Here is a 22104-nt window from a genome sequence, read left to right as displayed (position 1 = left end):
AGTAAATAGGTAGCAGTCCTGCAGAAGGACAGATTAGGGAATACAAGGCATGTGAAATAAGCCAAGTCTTCAAGCAATGTATTAATGAATAGTTTAATTAATTGTGAACAGCACTATCTTCTTTAAGGTTCAAATTCCTTCGTAAACTGGAATGTTTATTTTTAAAATGCAACAAAAAATAGAGATAAAATGTTCAACTCTCCCACTGATATTGCCCACTTCTGCAGAGAATAATATACCCTGGAAACCAAAAAAAGTGTAATATATTTTAAAAGAGGATATCTTCATCCTAAAACAAAACAGAAAATTTTTAAAATTACTTTAAAATGACTCCATTTTGCATAAAATATGTTCAAAATTATATCTCTCAAGGATATATACCTTCCAAAAGTACAGTGTGAGTCAAAATCCATCCTTTTTTTGAATGGGATGCTCAGATATAAGTGGCTCTTTAATTGAGCAAGCCAACCTTAAATATCTATGTTCACAACTGAAGCACAGGTGGAAAAGCAAAAATTACATAATGTGCCAGAAGATGGGTCATAGGGTCACTCTCACCCTAAAGTCAGTTTGAACCAAACCTCCAGTTTATTTTTCCACTGTAAATACCTGTGATGTCTTATCACATGTGCTCCTATCATCTTCCTTTCCTTTGTGTTATTAATAAACTTTGTTGCTCTCTATCAGGATATGTCCTAGAACTCTGGTTTTTGACAACATCTCTAACTTTGTACTCAAGGGCCAGCTGGAAGCCTCCTGAATTTTGGAGATTTCCAAGGAACATCATCAATTCTCATCCATTAAGAATCCCAGTGTACACGTGAACTGAGCTTGAGCAGAACAGTTGGATTTGACCAAGCAGGGAAATGAACAGGCACACTCACTGGACATTCCAGGTGAAGGCATGGGGTCCTAACAGAGAACACCACCAATGTCAAGCAAGTTGTTCATTGTGCCTGGAGCACAGGTGTGAGGGAAAGCTGCCAAATTACAAGGCTGGAAATCTAATCACCAGAGGATTATAAAGGGACTGGCATGCCAAGCTGAAGGGTTTGGATTTGATGCTGAAGATTGCAGGGAGCCATTCATTGAAATAAATTCAACCAGTCCTGTGAAATTAAAAAGCCAGAGCTCAGAAAAATAAAATAAAAGAGGGAGAGAAATAACTGCCTATTCTCCCCTCATCTTCCTTGTTTAATAGTCACTTCTCTAAAGATAAGATCCTGTTCTTACCACTTAGTTAAGATCAACATGATTTGCTTTGTGCTTTTATTTGGTGGAGAGGCTCCAAAGCAATGATGCAGTCAAGAGTGAAATGGCAGCTGGTAATTCATGGTTATAACAACACATCAGAACGTAAGTACACAGTGATCCTATGGGAAAGAAGTACCCTGTTAGAAACTTCAACTACAAGCAACCAGAATATTTGATAGGAATTCACATCACTTTCTACATACTTGAGCTTTCAAAGATTAATGGTAAAGCTTCACTCACGAAAGGGCTCAGAAGCCCAAGGGATGGTTTGCTATTTGGAGGTACATACTATGGATACCTAGCAGCTAATTATTTGGATGTGAGTCAACCGAACAGTTATTAAAATGGCATTTCTCTTTCATGACAAAGTAATTGAGCAGCTTAATGTTAACTTTTGGTTAAATACCGACTGTGGATTAAACCAGGCTCTACAGGATGAAGGAGATCAAATTTGATCAGAATGGCCTGGAAAACCAGAATTTCTAACAACAATGAAGAGAATTATTCTCTCTCCTTTCCTCTCTCTCTCTCTCTCTCTCTCTCTCTCTCTCTCTCTCTCTCTCTCTCTCTCTCTCTCTCTCTCTCTCTCTTCTCTCTCTCTCTCTGTCTCTGTCTCTCTGTCTCTCTCTCCTCTCTCTCTCTATATATATACATATATACACATATATATGTATGTATACTTTATATATTGACATGCATATATGTATACTTCATGTGCAGGTACATATCTATGATCATATAACTCAACATAAAAATTATTTGATTTCATTCTCCTCATGTGACAGATATTATATATTGTGCTTAAGTACAGTATAAACAGGTCAGTGTGTTCTTATAGAATCAAGAGAAACGTTTACTGAAAAAGTAGAATTTCCCTCATATATTTGATGAGTTTTTTTAAAAGTCTTTGTGTCACATTGTAGATGATATACTATTACACGTAGAAAATCAAGTAGGAAAGTGTTAAACAGCAGGATAAAGTGTAAAGTGATTGAGGAAACTGCCATGAAAAAATAGGGTGGACCAGACACTGTAATTGTTATTCTCATACAAACTACTATTGCTAGTGCAAAATAGAACTGGATAGATTTGATCTTGCCATGAGTAACTGCCTTTGGAAGGAAAAATGTTCACTCTTGTGTGGTGAATTACAATGCCCTAAGGTACAACTTAGTAAATTGCTTCTTCTTAGCCACTGACTGGAACCCCTGAAGAAAAATAGAATCACCGGTGCTAGTGAACTCTGTGTTCTCAGACAAATTGTTTTCCATAGGATTAATGTAACAAAACAAACTAGTATGTCTTTGGTATATTGCCTTCATTTTTTACCTATAAAATAACCCAGATGTTTACACCAGCTTATTGTCTTGCGTATCTTAAATAAATTTCTAAAAGTTGGAAGAAAAAAAATTCTCTTTCACGACTAGGTATGAAAACCCAAGCCCACTCTGATGCATGGAGCATAATGTGATATATTTCTTGTTACTTACATTATTTCCTGCTTGCTTGTTCACTCATTAATTTGTGAAAGATACTTAAAATTGAGTTCTGCTAATGTTCTAATATTATGTGCCAGAATATTGAACTGATAATATATGTATACCATATATACCATTTGAAAAGAAGTCAGTTGTTTGGGCATGATATAATATTACTAGTGCTTTAAAATATGATGGTGATAATTATCAATTCTCATAATAGATTAATTTCATGAACTTGTTTTTACAAATTTTAAGTAATTTTTGTCCTTATGATTACTCCAAATAGAAAAACTAGAATAAGCAATACTTGAGAAACTCTGGAAGGTTAAAATGTTAAATCAATTATTTTGTTCAAACTCCTAATAAAAAATCATAGTAATAGAAACTATCCAGAAATAGGGAAAGAGTTTGATGAAAGTGAAAATTCATTGTTTGTAATTTTATCATGTTCTAAATTGTCATTTATTTGATTTTATTTGGTTTATTTTTTGGTAAGAATCTTAAGCTGATGGTTGAATGATTTTGTTTGTGAAGTTTAAAAGCTCAAGTTTAGAGAAATTTTCAGGTAACAACTGATACATGTTGTTTTTACTGTTCCTTTGTATGTCAGTCTACATGTTCCCATAAGGTCTTTATTCTGAGCATGCAAATTGCTAGATCTGCCTTTTCACCTATAATGTATTTTTAGGTTATTGCTTTTAATATCAAGTAAACAAATAAAGCAAAAGTCACTCACACAGGACTGGCAAATATATATATATATATATACAAATTAAATAATATTAGAGACAAATGTAAAATAAATACTTCTCCAATTTAGGCCACTGGAGATGGGTTGAAATGTTGTCTACCTCCATCCCCATATGTTTTGTAACAAGTATGGCACACAATACACACACACACACACACACACACACACACACACACACACACACACACACACAGAGTTCTTATTCAAAGAAGAAATTACAAAGAAACCATATTAAGCAAATATAGCCACTAGAAATGAGAAAATATATCCAAAAAGAAAAATAAATGAGTATTAATTTCTTATGCTTAAATTGATTGATGGATTGAGTGTGTGTGTGAGAGAGCCTGTGCTCTCACTCAGCTTGATCAAGGCTGATCCTCTACCACTGGACCAGGTTCCCACATTGCAGTTTGATGGTTATTTGAATATGGCTTTGAACTACAATAAAGCAGGACACAGTCTCTTGACTAGTTCTGACTAGAGGTTTGAGCCATGGGCACCTGACATTTTTCTTATGAAAAAAGCCATTCTAAATGTCTTGAACTTACTACTTACTACTACCTGTATATCTGTGCTACTACTTTTGCATTACTTGTATCTTCAAATTTCAAGTGGTTGCTGGTAGGCTGTGTATAACTAATGCTTTTTTAAAAAATTTAAGAATTTGAAGCTTTTATGCAAAAAGAGGTTGCATTTATGGAGAACATTTATGTGATTTAGTATGAAGTTCTCACCCATCTCTTTGCTTTCTGAGTCTCTTTGCTTTTGTGACATTTACAGTTTTGTTTGACTTAATTGAATATATTTTCATGATTTTTGTTACATTTTATTGCCTCTTTACCCATCTCTTTATTTTGTTAGTTTGAACTCTGCTTTAAAGTCCACAGTATATTATTTAACTTAGCACAACTTGTATTCCATTACTAGTATCCTAATTCACATACAGTAAAAATTTTTTAACACAAGTTTCTTTTTATTCAGTTGTCCTGTATTTTTGTATTAAATTACAAAGTATGTGATTATTACTTTTTAGTTAAGCAATAATTATTTTTAAAGGTTATAAGTTGTGGTAGTGGATTTAGTATGCCCTAGTTTCTGGATGGTTGGCTAAATGCCAAGTAGTAGAATTGCTGGGTCATGGGGAGGCTCTATGTTTAGCCTTTTGAGGAACTGCCATACTGCTTTCCATAGTGGTTGAACGAGTTTGCACTCCCACCAACAGTGTAGTAGTGATCCCTCCTGGCCACATCCCCTCCAGCATCTGTTATTATTTGTTTTCCTGATCCTGGCCATTCTAACTGGAGTGAGGTGGAATTTTAGAGTTGTTTTGATTTGCATTTCTTTTATGACCAGAGATGTTGAGCATTTCTTCATGTGTCCATATGCCATTTTTGTTTCTTCTCCAGAGAAAACTCTCTTTAAGTCTTTGGCCCATCTTTTAATGGGATGGTTGTTACTTTGGAGATTAGTTTGGGAGTGATTCAATTTTTTGAGCTGTTGATATATTTTAGATATGAGGCCTTTGTCCATTGTTTGGTTGGTAAAGATCTTCTCCCACTCTGTAGGCTTCCTAATTAATTTACTAGCTATGTCCTTTGCCATACAAAAGCTCTGCAGTTTAATGCAGTCCCACTTATACAGACTTTGTCTGATTTGCTGTGATTCTTGGTCCTTATTAAGAAAGTTTCTACCTGTGCCAAGGAGGCCTAGTGTATCTCCTATTCCTTCTTGTAAAGTTTTCAGAGTGTCAGCTTTTACCTCCAGGTCTTTGATCCATTTGGGGTTAATTCTAGTGCAGGGTGACAAAGAAGGATCCAACTTTAGTTTTCTGCAGGTGCCTAACCAGCTCTGCCAGCACAACTTGTTGAAGAGGCTGTCTTTCTTCCATTCTATTTTTTTGGCTCCCTTGTCAAAGTTTAGGTGGCTATAGGTCTGTGGTATAATATCTCGGTGCTCAGTTCTATTCCATTGGTCTTCAGGCCTGTTCTTGTGCCAGTACCAAGCTGTTTTGAGAATTATAGCTCTGTAATAGAGTCTAAAGTTTGGAATTGAAATTCCTCTGGCGCTGTTCTTTCTACTAAGAAGTGTTTTTGCTATACAAGGTCTTTTATTATTCCATATGAAATTTTGGATTGTCTCTTCTATTTCTTTAAAGAATGCCATTGGGATATTGATGGGTATTGAGTTGAATTTGTAGATAGCCCTTGGCAAGATTGTCATTTTCACAATGTTGATTCTTCCAATCCAGGAGCATGGGAGGTTTTTCCATTTCCTTAGTTTTGCTTTAATTTCCTTTTTCAGGGTTTTAAAGTTTTCATCAAAAAGGTCCTTTACATTCTTAGTTAAGCTAATTCCTAGGTACTTTATTTTCTTTGAGGCTATTGTGAAAGGAGTTACATTCCTGATTATTGCCTCGTTCCTCTCACTGTTGGCATAAAGGAAGGCAGTTGATTTTTGAGGGTTGATTTTATAGCCTGCTACTCTTCCAAAGTTTTGAATCAGCTCAAGGAGCTTGGGAGTAGAGTCTATAGGATTCTTTAAATACAGAATCATGTCATCTGCAAAGAGGGATAGTTTTACTTCCTCTTTCTCTATTTGGATCCCCTTTATGCTTGCTTCTTGCCTTAATTGCACTGGTTAGGAATTCTAGTACTCTGTTAAAGAGTAGTGGAGACAGTGGGCATCCTTGTCTCATTCCTGATTTTAGAGGGAATGGCTTTAGCTTTTCACCATTAAGTGTAATACTAGCAGTGGATTTCTCATACACAGCCTTTATTACATTGAGGAATGTTCCATGGATTCCTAGTTTCTCCAGAGGTTTTAACATAAAGGGGTGTTGGATCTTGTCAAATGCCTTTTCTGCATCTATTGAGACAATCATGTGATTTTTGTCCTCACTCCTGTTGATGTGTTGAATTATGTTAATTGATTTGTTTATGTTGAGACAGCTTTGCCTCCCTGTGATGAATCCTGTTTGATCACAGTGTGTAATTTTTTTGATAAGTTGTTGTAGACGGTTGGCCAGTATTTTGTTAAGTTTTGCATTGATGTTCATCAAAGAAATAGGTCTATAGTACTCTTTCTTGATGAATCTCTGTCTGGTTGGGGGATAAGGGTTGTACTGGCTTCATAGAATGAGTGTGGTAAAGAACCTTCATTTTCAAATTCGTTGAAGAGCTTGAGGAGTATTGGTGTGAGCTCAGCTTTGAAGACCTTATAGAATTCAGCTGTGAATCCATCTGGCCCTGGGCTTTTCTTAGGTGGAAGTTCTCTTATTGCCATTTCTATTTCAGAGCTTGAAATAGGCCTGTTTAGTTGGGTTAGTTCTTCTTGGTTCAGTGTGGGTATGTTAATATTGGCTAGGAATTCATCCATTTCTTCTAGATTCTCAAATTTGTTGGCGTAAAGGTTTGAGAAGTTTTCCCTCATGATATTCTGGATCTTGGTAATTTCTGTAGTGGTATTACCATTTTCGTCTGAGATTTTGTTTATTTCGGTATGCTCTCTTCTGTTTTTGGTAAGATTTACTAAGGGTTTGTCAATTTTGTTAATTCTTTCAAAGAACCAACTCCTTGTTTTGTTGATTCTTTCTATAGTTTTTTTTGGATTCCAAATTATTTAATTCTGCTTTTATTTTAATAATTTGCTTCCTTCTACTGGGATTAGGGTTGGTTTGTTGCTCTTTTTCCAGGAGCTTAAGGTGAGACATTAACTTGTTGGTTTGCGATTTTCCAACTTGTTGTAGGCACTCAGAGCTATAAATTTTCCTGAGTCCTGCCTTTGCCGTGTCCCAAAGAACCTGATATTTTGTATGCTCCTTGTTAAATTTCATAAACTGTTGGATTTCTGTTCTGATCTCTTCGATGACCTACTGGTGATTCAACAATATGTTGTTCATTCTCCATGAGTTACAGGGTTTTCATTGGTGGAGATGGGTGTTCAGTTCCAATTTGATGCCTTTGTGGTCTGAGAGTGTGCAGCGAATAATTTCAGTGTTTCTGAATCTGTCCAGGTTTGTTTTATGGCCTAAGATGTGGTCTGTTTTGGAAAATGTTCCATGTGCTGCTGAGAAAAACGTATATTTTGTTGTTGCTGGGTGGAATATTCTGCAGATGTCTGTTAGATCTAGTTGGTCTATATAGTTGTTCAGTTCTAAGGCTTCTCTTGAGTTTTTGCCTTGTTGACCTGTCCATCGGTGTGAGTGGTGTGTTAAAGTCACCAACAATCACTGTGTTTCGATCTATGTGTGGTTTCAGTGAAAGTAAAGTTTGCTTGATGAAGTTTGGAGCTCCGGGATTGGGTGTGTAGATATTTAGGATCGTTATGCCTTCCTGGAGGAAAGATCCCTTTAGTAGTATGTAGTAACCTTCTTTGTCTTTTCTTACTAATTTTAGTTTGAAGTCTATTTTATCTGATATGAGGATGGCAACTCCAGCCTGTTTATGGGGGCAGTAGCTTGATAGAGTTTATTCCAGCCTGTCACTTTCAAAAGATGTTTGTTTTGGGGGGTAAGATGTGTCTCTTGAAGACAGCAGGAGGTTAGAATGAAGCCTAGGCAGGAAAGTCCATGAGATCCATATCCTCAATTACTCAACAAAAAGCAAGAAGTGGGGCTGTCTCAATTGGCTTGAGGTGAAAAAAGCAAGGGGACAGTGCCCAGAGTCTGCACTGAAGCCTCAGTATTAGGACAACAAAAACAATGATAATTATTATTATTAAAATATAGAGACATCAGTTTAGAATTCATCATCCTATTACCTTGGTAATTTAGAAACTCACCAAACTTTAGGATTATGTCCCTAAAATATAGTCATGTACATTACAGAATGATAATAATGCTTACATTCTTTGGATTTAATAAAACTTTCTCTAATAATTTCTCACTACTAATATTTATCAGTTATTTCATGCCCTACAGAAAAATAATATTTTTGGCACTAAGTTATGTTATTTTCTTACAGACTGACTCATAGGTAAATAATTCATTGCATTTTTAATTACATTTTTAACTTGTATTCATTCCATGTATTTAATTTTGTTTCTAATGCAATATTTTAAATGCAAATTATTCAGGGCCTTACCAGAGATGAACATCATGTAATATTAATAATGTCATTAAAGACCCAATAAATCATTAAAATAACTCCAGTAGAGCTAAAATGTGTAAAAATATATCTTTTCAAAACTCCTCATTATGGAACATAAGATTGCCATAAAATTATTGGTTCTTTGCAAAAGGTTGATGATAGTGCTCCAGGGTCAACATCCTAATTATATTTTTCTAGTATTAATATTAAAATGAATTTACATTCCAAGTGAATTTACCAATACTAGTGGAGGAAAGAGGCCTTAAGCAGCATAGTGCCTCAGGAATGTCATATGGTAATTTGCTCAGAATATTAATGAAAAGTCAGGAGTTAAGAGTATCTCGAAAATTAATGGAAATAGATTCACTACTCTGGTTTAGACAGCCTATAGATTCAGCATTTAACTTCAATTAATGTTAAAATTCTTTTTTATTATAACACATAAAATCTTTAAGTAATCTATGCTGAAAATGAAGTCAATAAACATAACAAAAATAATTAAATTTCCTCTTTTATGTTTTCTTTAAACCTTGTTTTTTCCTTCAAGAGATCATAGTTTGTATGTGTGCATTTGTGTATATGTATACATTAATCTATAAAATTGAAAAATTAAAATTTATTTATACCTTTTATAATGGAATTTCTTAGCAAAATTTTAAAGCAATGATTTGTCCTTTGAACATTCTCCACATAAAATTATAGTTTGGATTTTAGTAAAATGCATTTTAATATATTTTATTTGTTGTTAGTTTATAAATAATATTAATTGATAAAAAGCATTTTTTATCATTTCATTTTCTCATTCTTGAACAGTTTTAGTTTTTGCCATCTTGGTCATTTTTGTATTTGTTAGTACATCTCTGTATGAAATATTTGTGAATTCATAATCTGTGTATTTTAAAGGAGAAAAGAATCTTTGATGGTGTAGCCCTTGATTGTACCTTGTTCTGTAGAAATGTTGGCCTGTTGTCTACTAAGAACTTTTATTGGCCAACAATAGAGGGATTTCTTTTGTCATGTAGGGTCTATTCTGTCTCATATCTTATCTCTCCTTTGGTTTACTAAGATTTGGAAGGATACATTCTCACAAATTTTTATGAAATAATAAACTAATGTGCTAAATGACACTGTCTTTATCATATGATTTTAATTATCTTAAAGCTGTGTAATTTAGTTTTAAATTTATTTCTACTGAGATGATTCTTTTACAAAATAGAGATCTCTAGTGAGAGAGCAGAAGAGAGACTTGAATATAACTTTGAAATTAATAAATAGTAATCTAAATTCTGCTGATTCTCACATTTCACGTATTTCTTTCTATGCATGTATTTACACATATGTACACATATGTTTCTGTACTGTATTTCTATGTATAAACATAGATGTAATATATAAATATGCATATATGTTTGTCTCTATATGTGTATATGTATCTGTGTATATTCTCAATATATGCATGTAATGTCTTATTTCATTTGCTACTAAAAAGTTTCTCTAAACTTCTGAAATGCTAAATACTAATTCACAGTAAAATAAATATTTTTTCTTCCAAAATTCTATTTATATAAAAATCTACAGTTTATTTTATTTTGTCCAAGTAACTGACATAAGTATCATGTGACAAGTATCATGTAATAAAACAAAAATAAATCAATGTATTTGGGGGCTGTGATGTAGTTCAGTGGCAAAGTGCATTTTGGCAAAGGTCCCATCCTGGGTTTGGTCCTCAGTACCAAAAAAGAAAAGACGAAACTAAAATAGAGTTAATAAGCACCCAAACAAAAAAAATCAGTATATTTGGGTAAATTAAGAACAGACACTATTACCATTACTCTAAAACTTTCCTCTCTAAATGAAATAATAGCAATAAAAAGTCTAATATCTAAAATAAGAGATACAATGTTGGTATAATACATTTCATAAATGTATTTTCAAAATAATTCATCACATCTTAAAGATGTTAAGTAACATTTTATTACTTTTCTATTTCAATTTTATTTGAGAACATTCATAGAGCAATTATGCTAGATAATTCTAAAACCTTAGATTAACAAAAGTGCATAAAACTTTAAGGATTTTCTAGAGATTAATTACTATCCTAACATTTTTTTATTCTCTCCACTATATTGCAGTAACGACTTTAACTTCCTTGAATAATGAATGCTTCAATAAACAGACTGTATAGAAATTCTTTTTACTCAGTGCAGCTAAGATTGTTCAGCAAAATATTGTACTATAGAAAGTTCTGCAGAAAACATTATTTCTCAAAAATGGAAGAGTTGTTTCTGTGCAATCAGAAGCTAAGTTCACATAAATCATAAGCTCTTATTTTAAATCAAAGCTAACCTTATTCACAGTTTTAATTAAGAATGATTACCACCTTACATAATATCTAAGAGAGAGACCAGAATATGAGAGACATTATTAGGAAATAACTTAACTGATAAGACATTTTTATACAGTATATGCCAAATTTCCAGAAACTTTATGCTAATTATACTATTTTGAACAAAATTAGCCATAAAAATTTGTTTCTGCGAACCTCCTTTCTAATCCTAATTTGCTAGTCTTCTATAGTCAATAATTAAACAGATGTGGAGGAAATAATGCAAATTTCCTTCCTTATCTCTTATTTTGCTAATCCTCTCCCAGGAAAACAAAAATAACAGGTCCTGGTGAAGATGTAGCCCAAAAGGAACCCAAAAACAATTTTGGTGGCAATGTTAACTTAGTCCATCAATCTGAAAGGCATTTTGGAGATTTCTCAAAAAATAAAGATCGAACTATTCTCTCTAGGATTTCCACTCAGGCACTTACCCAAAATATTACAAACCAGGATACAATAAATCCACCAGTACAGCCATGTTTATTACAGCTGTATTCACCATAACCATGGCATGGAATCAGGCCAGTGGCCCCATGGAAAAATATTTCAAAACATATAGTGCAGGTACACAATGAACATTTCACTCATAATTAGAAAGGATGATATTGTACCATTTGTGATGAAATGGTAAAACTTGGAAAAAATATACTCTCAGGACTGGATTCATGTTTTCCCTTATATGTGTAAACTAGATGTAGCTTACAAACTCATAAATAAATATAACTGATAGTGTGAAAGTGTTCTCCAATGTATTTTCTGAGTAGAATCAAGAGAAATCTCCCTTAGAAAGGCAAATTCAAAGTTCAGCAAAATAAAATCTCAGGAAGTAGGTACACAAAAAGAGTGGGTGGGGCCGACGAGAATGGACTAGAGGAATGAAGAAGAGAATAGGAGGAACTGAGGGCAAGAATCCAATGTATATGCCACACCATAAGAAAAGTAAGTGGAATGATGTAGGGGAGGGAAGGATGACAATGTTGAAAATGGTGCCATTGATCAAGGTATATTGTCTCCATAAACCAATTTGTTATGTGGCAAGTCCTTTACATAACCACTTAAATATAATAATTAATTTTAAAGTAGAATTTATATTAATATTTACAGCTAGTTTTATCAATATGAGGTTGCTTATACCACATCAAGAAAAATTATATATATACGTGATTTGAGCACAACCAAAACATCCAGCAGTATGTAGTTTGCATTGACATTTGTAAGGTTATGGTATGCTACACAGCTGTATATTAGTTCTCATGAAAGTTCTATTTGAAACTGGGATCACCTACACTGAATCTTAAGCAGTTTGATTATTTGCACAAAGATAATATGAAATATTCAATTGATTTTTGAGATTTGGATAATACATACTCTATTCATTAAAATAATTATAATAATATACAAAACATTATCATCTTCTCCCCACGTTAGTGATAAAGGATATATGTATTGTTCACTTGTTCAATTTAATTTTTTTCCTACAGGAATCTTTGTACCCTGATTCCTTCTTTTATTATGAGAGTATGCATAAATCATACTTGGAAACAAATTTCATTTATATTCTACTCATAAAAATGTATGTTTCATTACCCAATTTTGAATACATATGTTAACATGTATATTATCATTGCATATTAAATGAAACACAGCTGTGTAATTAAACATTGTATAAAGTAAAAACAAATTCTTGGTTAATTTATTTTTTAATTAAAATTTTCCTATATTAATCATTTGTCACAGATGGTCTCATAACTGTTTGATGATACCTGATAACTTAATTCCAACTAGGTAAAGAAACAAAATTTCTCTTGATGATTTTGTTTTCATATTGTTATAAAGTGACTCTTTTCCACAGTTATTTTATAAATATCCTATTATCAATTATATAAATATTTGCTATGTCATGTATTGACACAAAATTGATCAATATAATTGGAAAATTATATTTTCTCATCCCTGTGTGTTTTTAACTATTTTATTAGTTAAAAAACACCTTACTCAAGGTTAACTAATATTTAAATTATCCATAACAATTGGTGCTGTTGCTCAGGGATGGAGCCTACACTGTGAGTTCAAGCCCTACATCTTACATAAAAATTATCCTTAGCAACATTACTTATAAAATTATATTTTAACCTTACTATATTTGAGGGGAAATTACTAAATGACTGCAAACTGATGTTACTAGAATGTTGCTAGCACATTTCAGTTAATTACACCTGGAAGTCAGATCAGATTAAAGTGCTTATACTGCAATCCAACTTTTTTTTTGTAAAATAGGTTCAAAGGCTGAAACATATTCCTGTATAGAAATGTCTTCAAAAAGCTTAGATATTAGAAATGTTTATACATTTTTGAGATGATTCAAAGAAAGAAACATTCAGTACATTCTTATCATTTTTTTTAAGTATACTCTTAGATCTGTCAGGATAGAAACCATTTCTAGGACAAATTCCTTGATAGTATAATGTTATAGTACAATAAAGTAGGAGTGAATACCTTCTTAAATATTATAATAATTTGTTACATTATTGAAAGAAACTATTATTTGACAATTACTAGTTTAGAAACTAAGTTGTTATGATGTAAAATTTGCCATATTTGATTACAATTATCTAAGTCCTTTTTCTTTGGAAACACTCTGTATTCTCTTCACATTCTGTGCCAGTTATCAATTTATTGGCTCTCACTCTTTACTACCTGTTCTGCAATAATGGACCACCACCATCTGTTCATACAATAAATCATAGACACAGCCTTCCCCAAATGGTTGTGACCATATATAAGAGTGACTGCATAGGGAAAATAAAATATGCCGAAGTTTTGTAGATTACAAAAATACCTCTGAGAACTGCTTATTCATAAAGACACAAAATTTTGCTGTGGCCCATTAGCGATTTATTGTGCTTTGATTAATAGGAGAATTTTCCAACTACCATTGAGGTCATAAGTCTATTCCATGTCTCTCAACTCCTGGTCTTGAATCTATTAATGACAAGAAATTTCATAACTATGATAATTCTCACAGTGTTTATGCGAGTCATGTGATAGTGATCATTTTACAAGTATCATCCGAGTACAAGCCCTGTACACATCCTCATCTCTAAAAGAAAAGTCACCAGAAGAATCACAGATACGAATTCTATATACAACATATTAAAGAAATTTAAGTTGATGTTTCTCACATTTTTACTTAAACATCTATTTGACTTGTGTAAAAGTTATATTAGTTCTTGATAATAATAGTGAAAAATTATAGTCATCTGATGGTGAGTCCAATTACACTTCTGTATCTTATACAGTATGTTTCTGAAGCCCCATGCATATTTGATATAATCAGCATAAGAGTGGGATTTCCATTGGCTAACGGATTTATGGGTTTCAGTCCATGGTAGATTGCTTCCATTACTTTGGATCTGGAGTTAAACCTGATTAATATGAAGACTGCAATGACGGAGGAAGCAATTATTTACCACACAATCAACATGAATAAGGGAAAGGAAGGGACCAGAACCCAGGGACCTTGGAACGGATATACCCGGTAGCCTATTTTGTCCAACTATGAAATTCCATCTCCCGCTTTCTAAGATATCCCTAAATAGCATCAACAACTGGGCTTCACACATCTAGCATCATGATATTTGGAATCCATGTAAACCTGGACCATACAAAGCATGGTGTTTTAACTAACGAGTCATTCTATGATTTTCCATTTTTACCTAAAATGCCATAATTTCTCCTTCTGTACTTTAATATTGTTTACTTTGACTTTACACATTTCATCATGTCATTATTAACCCATTGTATTGATGGTAGTGGGCTGATTAGAAAAGATAAGTTGGACACAGAAGATATTTCAGAAATCAGAGTATGAGAGATGAATACTATAAAAAATACAGAGGCATTTCTGTCATTCAGTGACATTTCTGGAAATGTGTAGATCCTTTTCCAAATTGAGTGATGATATGCTTCAGGTTGCTACATCTATCATGAAAGCCCTTGTTAGGCCTTATATTTCTTTGGAGAAGAATCAGATAACACTGACATGTGAACTTGTATTCATACATAAAAATCACGCAGTTTGCAGAGGGTATCAAAGCAAGAGGAGGTTTTGTAGCAATTTAGACTGCAGTAAAGTCTGTGTGCCACTTTAATGATATGGTTCAGTAGAGCCTATGATTGTGGAAGGATCTGATAGAGGTGGAAGTGTTTTCTGTGGACATGTCAAGAAAACACCAACTGGAAGATCTTAGGCTTCTAGGATTTGAGAGGAGTTCTGTGCCTTCTTATTTGGATAAACATTCTCCACAAAAAAATGCTTCTTCTTAACATTAACCTCTTGGAAAAACTGAAAGTCTAATACAGTTACTATATTGAGAATCAAAAACCTCCAGTAAATTCTTTTTAGTCTTAGGTTAAAACCTCATCTATTAGAACAAAGCATTTACCTGACAATTTTGAAATCAGTTTAATATATCATTAAGCATAAAATTTGTCATATTGACTTTTCTGATATTTTGTGATTTTCATTTTGTTTTTAATTTTGCTTCTATCAAAAGTCACAGGCTAGAAATGAATCTGAGTATTCTTCCTTATATCTATATATAAGTACATTGGGTGGGAGCTGAATTTCATTTAACCATTATTTTAAATATTATTAGTATTAGTATATTAAATAATCTTCTTAAAATATGCCAACAAGCCTAGGTACAAATGATCATATAAATTTTTTATCTAAACACTCAACAATCTGGAGGAGGATCAAAAGTTCAAGGCCAGCCTGGGCTACATTGTGGAACTCTGCCTAAAAATATTTTATCATTGACTGGAAATTTAATTTCTATGTTCTTGTGAGCTTTGGTAGTCCCAGGGAAAAAAGAATAATATTAGAGCTAAATTGCATTCATTTATGATCCTAACAAGATTCCATCAGATCATAAAATGTTGCCTACCAGTGTACCCTGCATTAGAGATATCATAATATGTGTTGTGTATCTACTTGTAATAATAGATCTGTTAATCATAACTCCATTGAAAGAAGTGAATTTAAGTATATTTAAAAATAATGATAGATGTGTTATTGGTCTTCTCTCCCATTAATATCCATATTTTTGAATGTTGCAGATACCTAGGAATATTGCTATGCTCAGATCAGTTTCCAGATGAGATGACCTGAAGATAAAGCAATAAATAGTATGCTGAAATACCCAGCAGAGAACAGATATCTTATGGCCCAGTATCAATGAAAGACGACATATTTTCTTGGAATGAACAGAGAGGAATAACAAATGATGCAAGTGGAATTTAATTTATCCAAATATAAAGAGTATATAAGTTGAAATGCTTTTTAGCCAAAATAGAAATTTATTGTTGATAAAAATATTCAAACACTTTATCAATGACTTTGGAATAGTGAACAGGTATATTTATAAATGTATAGATATATAAACAATAGAAAAGTGTTTGTGGGTATATGCATGCACATGTGCCTGTGCGCACGCGCGCGCGCGCGTGTGTGTGTGTGTGTGTGTGTGTGTGTGTGTGCATGCTATGAGTGATTTCAATGTGAACAGATTTAAACTTAAAATAATTTACTTATTTTAGGAACATTTTCATCAGGTAGTGTTTGAACAGTGAATGCAGTTGAATGCAAAATGTTTAGTACAAAGGGTTAAGATATTCCTGGGGCAAAGCCAATTCACATATGGGGAGAGAAAGCCAACACTACACTGACTCCTTCCAAATGTACAAATATTTCAAAACTATTTTACTTTTCATTTACCTACTTGCTAGTTTGTAAGACTCTTAAATGAAACTCCCAATTTCTTTTCTATGAAAGGAGATTTAATTTAGAGAATTGGCCCTTAAAGAGTTTAAACAAAAGCAATGTAGTGAAAGCAAACAGATAAAAAAACCTGAAACCATTTGTTTAATTCTGAATTAACCATAACCAGGAATAAAATGTTGTAGGCATCACCGAACTGAAAAATAAGAACATAACCTCAAAGTAAAAATGGAAAATGTAAGTTTAATCAGTATTATAGGTAAGTGGAAGGAAACTATAGGAAGGGGTATTAATGTTTAAGAGGTAATGTGCCCACTACATTGGAAGGTATTATTTTAATTCGGAGAATTAGAGACCACAGTATACTTCCTAGTTGATAGTCTAGTTCACCCAATCTAAAACTTTAGGAAACCTTTGTTTTTTATCAGTGTTTGAACCTTGCCTAAGTAGTGAGGATTAATCACTGCTAACCTATTGATTCTGATTAATCCTGTGGTGATTCAATTGCATTTAATGGTCTTCAATGTACCGAATTAATGTTTAAATCTTGACTACCAAATTAGAAAAGCATGAATTTCTAACTAAGTAACACAAATAAAGTCAATTTAGAAATTTAGAAATTATTTTGGTTATATTTTTGTCTTTGTTTCTAGATGAAAGAAAAATCAAAAAATCACCCTGCAAACCCTTTGTAACATCCAGTATGTCATGCTAAGTAAAATAATATCTGCTGCAAATCTGCACCATTTTATCTATATGTGAAAGATATTTAAATATATAATAGTTTGTATTTACTAAGATTCTTCTGAGAATCTCATTTTGCAATTCTGTGATTTATGTTTAAGCTACTCTAACCTATAGCATTTCTTCAATTTCATGGCCATTTATAAATCCAACACTTTGGAAGAGTGTACCTTAATTATTGCTAAAAATGACTTTCAATTTTTGACAACCTGATACTTTCCTATGATGGGAAAAATGTAAGGCATTTTCAACAAAGCATCATAGTACCCATCCAGCAGATTACATAGCCAGGGTTCATGATGTTCATATGTCTTATTTTTTGGAGGTATAACTGAAAAGTTGGTTAATTTGATATTTTGTTGGCTGCTTTTTCAACTGTGAAGTTTCACTCTAGCCTTTGCAATTAATACCAATATGGAGAACCATATTTCAGAGCATGGTTATATTGTTTCTTCTGTATCCAACACTGGCTAGATTTTGCATCCTCTAACTTCCATATGTACGATGGTGAAGTGCAGAGTCACGATATGTGACAGTTGTTTATATAGTTATATCCATATGGAATCATTTATTTATATTTTATTCATAGGGCATTTTATTTTAAGGCCATTTTATTTATTATTGTTATTCAAATTGATAAAGCATTAGGCATGAGGAACTCCTTCAAAATAGTCTCTTAAAAAATAAAAAAAGCAGAAGTAGAGGTGTGGTTCAAGTGGTAGAGGCTCAACCTTGTACAAAATATTTCAGGGTGAGTATTTAGGGAAAGTACCTATGGAGACTGCAGGGACAGTTCAAGCTTCAGAACCTGCACACACACACACACACACACACACACACACACACACACTCACACACACACACGCTACTTGTTCAACACATTTATTTTTGAGCAATTTCTGACTTCTTTGTATCACAATGTATTTGGGGAACAAACTGTATTTTCTTATAATCAACTAAATCTCTAAATCATCCAGATTATTTTTATTTATCATCAGATTTTTTAAAAAATACTTGATTGGTGATTATGATTGCAGTTATTTTTTTGAGGGGGGGATCTGATCCATGTTCCTGAACTCTTCATCTCAATATTACGGCTCTACCCCTTGAAGTATAGTGCCACTTCCATGCTTGTTGTTATTGTTATAGTTGTATTTTTTAAACATGTGAAGAATAAATTAAACATTGAGTTCAATCTGAATAAAATCATGTTTTTACAGGTGCACAGTCCTTCAGTTTAATGCCATTTTTCCATTCTTTTTTTCCTTTTTCTTTTATTCCCTAAAGATAACAAATCACATTAGGTTTGTATCTATCTTTTCTCTTGATTTTGTTAACACTAAAATTTTGCAAAATGTTGCTCTTTCAAATTACAGGATGGAAATATACTCATCCATTAGAGAGAAAGATATTGTACCATTTGTAAAAAATGTAAAAACTTGGAAAAATAGGTTAAGTAAATTAAGTAAGGCACAGAGAGAAAAAGGATCCATTTTCCCTTGTATATAAAATGTAGTTATAAATGTATAAGTAAATACAATGAGTGGTATGCAATTGTGTACAAGTGTATTAAGTGAACACACTAATTTCAATAGTGACCTTAAATAGTACAAATCCTTAGAAAGGCAAATTCAAATTTCAACAAAATAAAACTTGAAAGGAGTAACCTGAGTCAAAGGGAGAATGAAATAAAAAACCCAATGTGTATCCTATAAAATTATGTAAGCTTTCTGTACATGAATTTTACACAGTTTTCAAGACAGCAGAGTGAAGGAAGTAGTGGATATAGGAGGATATAGGAGAGATTGATGGGTGTATTGAAAGGGGTGTCATTGATCAAGATCTACTACATTCATAAACTCCATTATATAACTACTTGAAGATAATTTAAAAAGCATAGAAGTTATCAATTTTGCTGAAGCTTTGAAATTTAGGATCATCTACATCTTTCATGATTTGCTAAAATTTTATCTGGTTCAGCAGTTACTTTTCCTCTGCCATTACCCACCCCCCCTCTCTCTCTCTCTTTCCCTCCCTCTCTCTCTCTCTCTCCCTCCCTCCCTCCTTCCCACCTTCCCTCCCTCCCCCCCCCTCAGCAGTGTTCCTAAGCTTTGCACTTTAAGGCTAGCAGGTCTTCCATTTGAGCTGTAGCTCTATTTCTGCCTTTTGGATAATTCTGGCTTTGAACCCATTCCTCAAAACTTAGTCTTCCAGGTAGATAGGATTGTAGGCCTGAGCTTAGTTAATTTTCAATCAGGAACTTTGTTTATAGTCTTATCAAGTTTTTGAAATCATCATTTTTATTTATTCATTAGATTGACTCTTTATCATTTTTGTAGATATTTTGCTTATGTTTTTATTTCAGGTCTTAATAGATATCCCAGGATTTAACTAAGAATCCTCCTGCCAGAGTGCTAGAAATAAAAGCATGTGCCACCAGACACTTTTGTTATCCTTTACTAGAAAATATTAATTAAGTATTGTTATTGTAAACATGACATATAAAAAGATTATAATTATGTGAGTTAGATGAGTACATTTTCTTTTATACAGTTTCTTCTGTTGCCTCACTCTTTTATATTAAGAATATTGTTTAAGAATTTCTTTCTGAATGACTATGTAAAGATAGTGAAATATATACAAGCAGTATCTTCATGAACCCTAAAGGAAAATGGATCATTAAGTGTTTGGAACATTGTTTTGTCAGGGACAAATAAAAGAGTCATTCATGTACAAACAATCTTGTAACCATTTTTCATGCAATTTTTTTATAGTGAGTATGTGAACCTGTTTGAACACATTAACAGACTATGAGTAATTTTGCAATTATATGACTTCACTGCGATTTACTTTTCATTTCATTAAATAATAGTAATTTGTGTTTCTTATACGTTTTCTGGGTATATTTATGTTCATTTAAAAGCACCAACCTGAAAGATATATTTAGGCATAAATCTTTATATTTGAATTTTCTTCATAAAAAGTTATTCAATAAAGCAGGCTGTTGGTTCTCTTTTGCCACTTTTTCATCGATTTGCACTAACTAGACATTTTTCAATGCTGTGTGTTAGACTTTACTCCATTAAAGAGTCATTCAAAACTTGAAATATTTCCTGGTTTCATTGTACATTTACACATAATAGCCAATATAATTATTTAAAATATATTAATATATACTCTTCTTAATCATCAACGGAGTAGCAGCATGCTGTGCTAATTATTTTTGGTACATGAAGACTGATTACATTTTCCTAATTAAATGTTTTCCTTAGTATTTTTGTATTTGCATATTCACTGAATGATGACAAGCATTGCTGTAATTTATTCACTTTTTCTTAAACCTACATTTAGAAGTTTGTCAAAATAAATAAATAAATGTATATAGTATTTCTTTATACAACTAGAAGTAAAATATTTATTGAAGTATATGTTTTGTGTGGACATCATATGGTATGTGAATATGGATCAAATTAAAACGATTATAAGGTCAGTTAAACTTTAATTAGTTTTTCATTCTAAGGGATAGCAAAAAACTTAACTTAAAGGGTTCATCAAAAAAATATGTTCTATGGCCAAAGCTAGATAGATCTACCTGTACATGCTCACCAGCCCCGAGACTGGCCTTCTTTCCATTATTCCTGATAAACTTCTCGGTTCCTCTGCATGTGTTTAAAAGTAAATAAAACAAGTTTTGTGGCAAGGATGATCAAGACGCATTGTACCCATACTCTGCTTTGTGAAAATGAAATCTCTTTGTACTACTACTTAAAAGAAAGAAATTAAAACCAAACAAAACTCAATAAACTGGGTCTATGATCGTCCCTCTGAAGAAGGCCTTTGTTTGTGTTTTAGCGCTGACAATAAAAAAAGACAAAGTGACTCAATAAACCATTTTCACAGAGCTTCAAAAAAATATGTTCAATAGTTCAATGAGAAAAAGGGTGCAAGACTTTTTCCCAGATGTGGAAGCTATATCTAAATTATGATCAGATATTTGACTATATAGAGGGACATAGGCGTGCATGCACAATCCTAAAGACATAAAGACTAAAGTATGGTGTACTCATGGCAGGATTACACTTGTGTAACTTTTTTTTCCTGTCCTGGGCTTGAGCTCAGGGCCTGAGCAGTGAGTGTCCTTGGACTTTCTCAAATGTAAAGCTCTACCACTAGAGCCACAGCACTACTTCCGGCTTTTTTTTCAGTTTATGTGGAACCAGGAATCAAACCCAGGTCCTCGTGCATGCTAGTCAAGCACTCAACCACTAGGCCAAACTCCCACACTTGTGTAACTTCTTTAAACAACTAATGTATAGCTTAACAAAATGAATACCATGAATCATGTTATTGAGGATAGAGAATTCAGGGGAAGAAGGACAATTATAGGGAGGATGTGTGGGAAAATACAGACAACATAATATTTAATGTAGATACGTGAAAATAGAACAAGATAAAACAAGGGAATGGATTGGTTGGGGACAGATGGGGAAAATGATGGAAGGAATGATATTGATCAATAGTCATCGTACTCATAAATGTGCATATTGAATTGAAATCCCCACTTATAACTGTTTAGACAATACCAAATAAAAATATAGTAAATTTACCCATCATTCCTT

The 22104-nt window shown here is 32.9% G+C and overlaps 1 long non-coding RNA gene across 1 annotated transcript in view; it reads right to left on the bottom strand.

The window, feature by feature from the left end:
* Positions 1–209: 209 nt before the first annotated feature.
* The window catches only part of LOC150058945 (uncharacterized), a 35448-nt gene continuing 13553 nt past the window's right edge, over positions 210–22104 (bottom strand). The window contains exons 2-3 of the long non-coding RNA XR_016536573.1: positions 1234–1373; positions 210–289 (exon numbers count right to left, since the gene is read on the bottom strand). This is a non-coding gene — a long non-coding RNA (uncharacterized LOC150058945). The remainder of the gene's footprint in view (positions 290–1233; positions 1374–22104) is intronic.

This window comes from Megascapheus bottae, chromosome 9, assembly GCF_031878675.1.
Source record: "Megascapheus bottae isolate mThoBot1 chromosome 9, mThoBot2.hap1, whole genome shotgun sequence".
NCBI classification, from domain to species: Eukaryota; Metazoa; Chordata; class Mammalia; order Rodentia; family Geomyidae; genus Megascapheus; species Megascapheus bottae.
The sequence above is the reverse complement of the archived record's forward strand: the minus strand, read 5'-3'. Positions and strand labels throughout refer to the sequence as shown.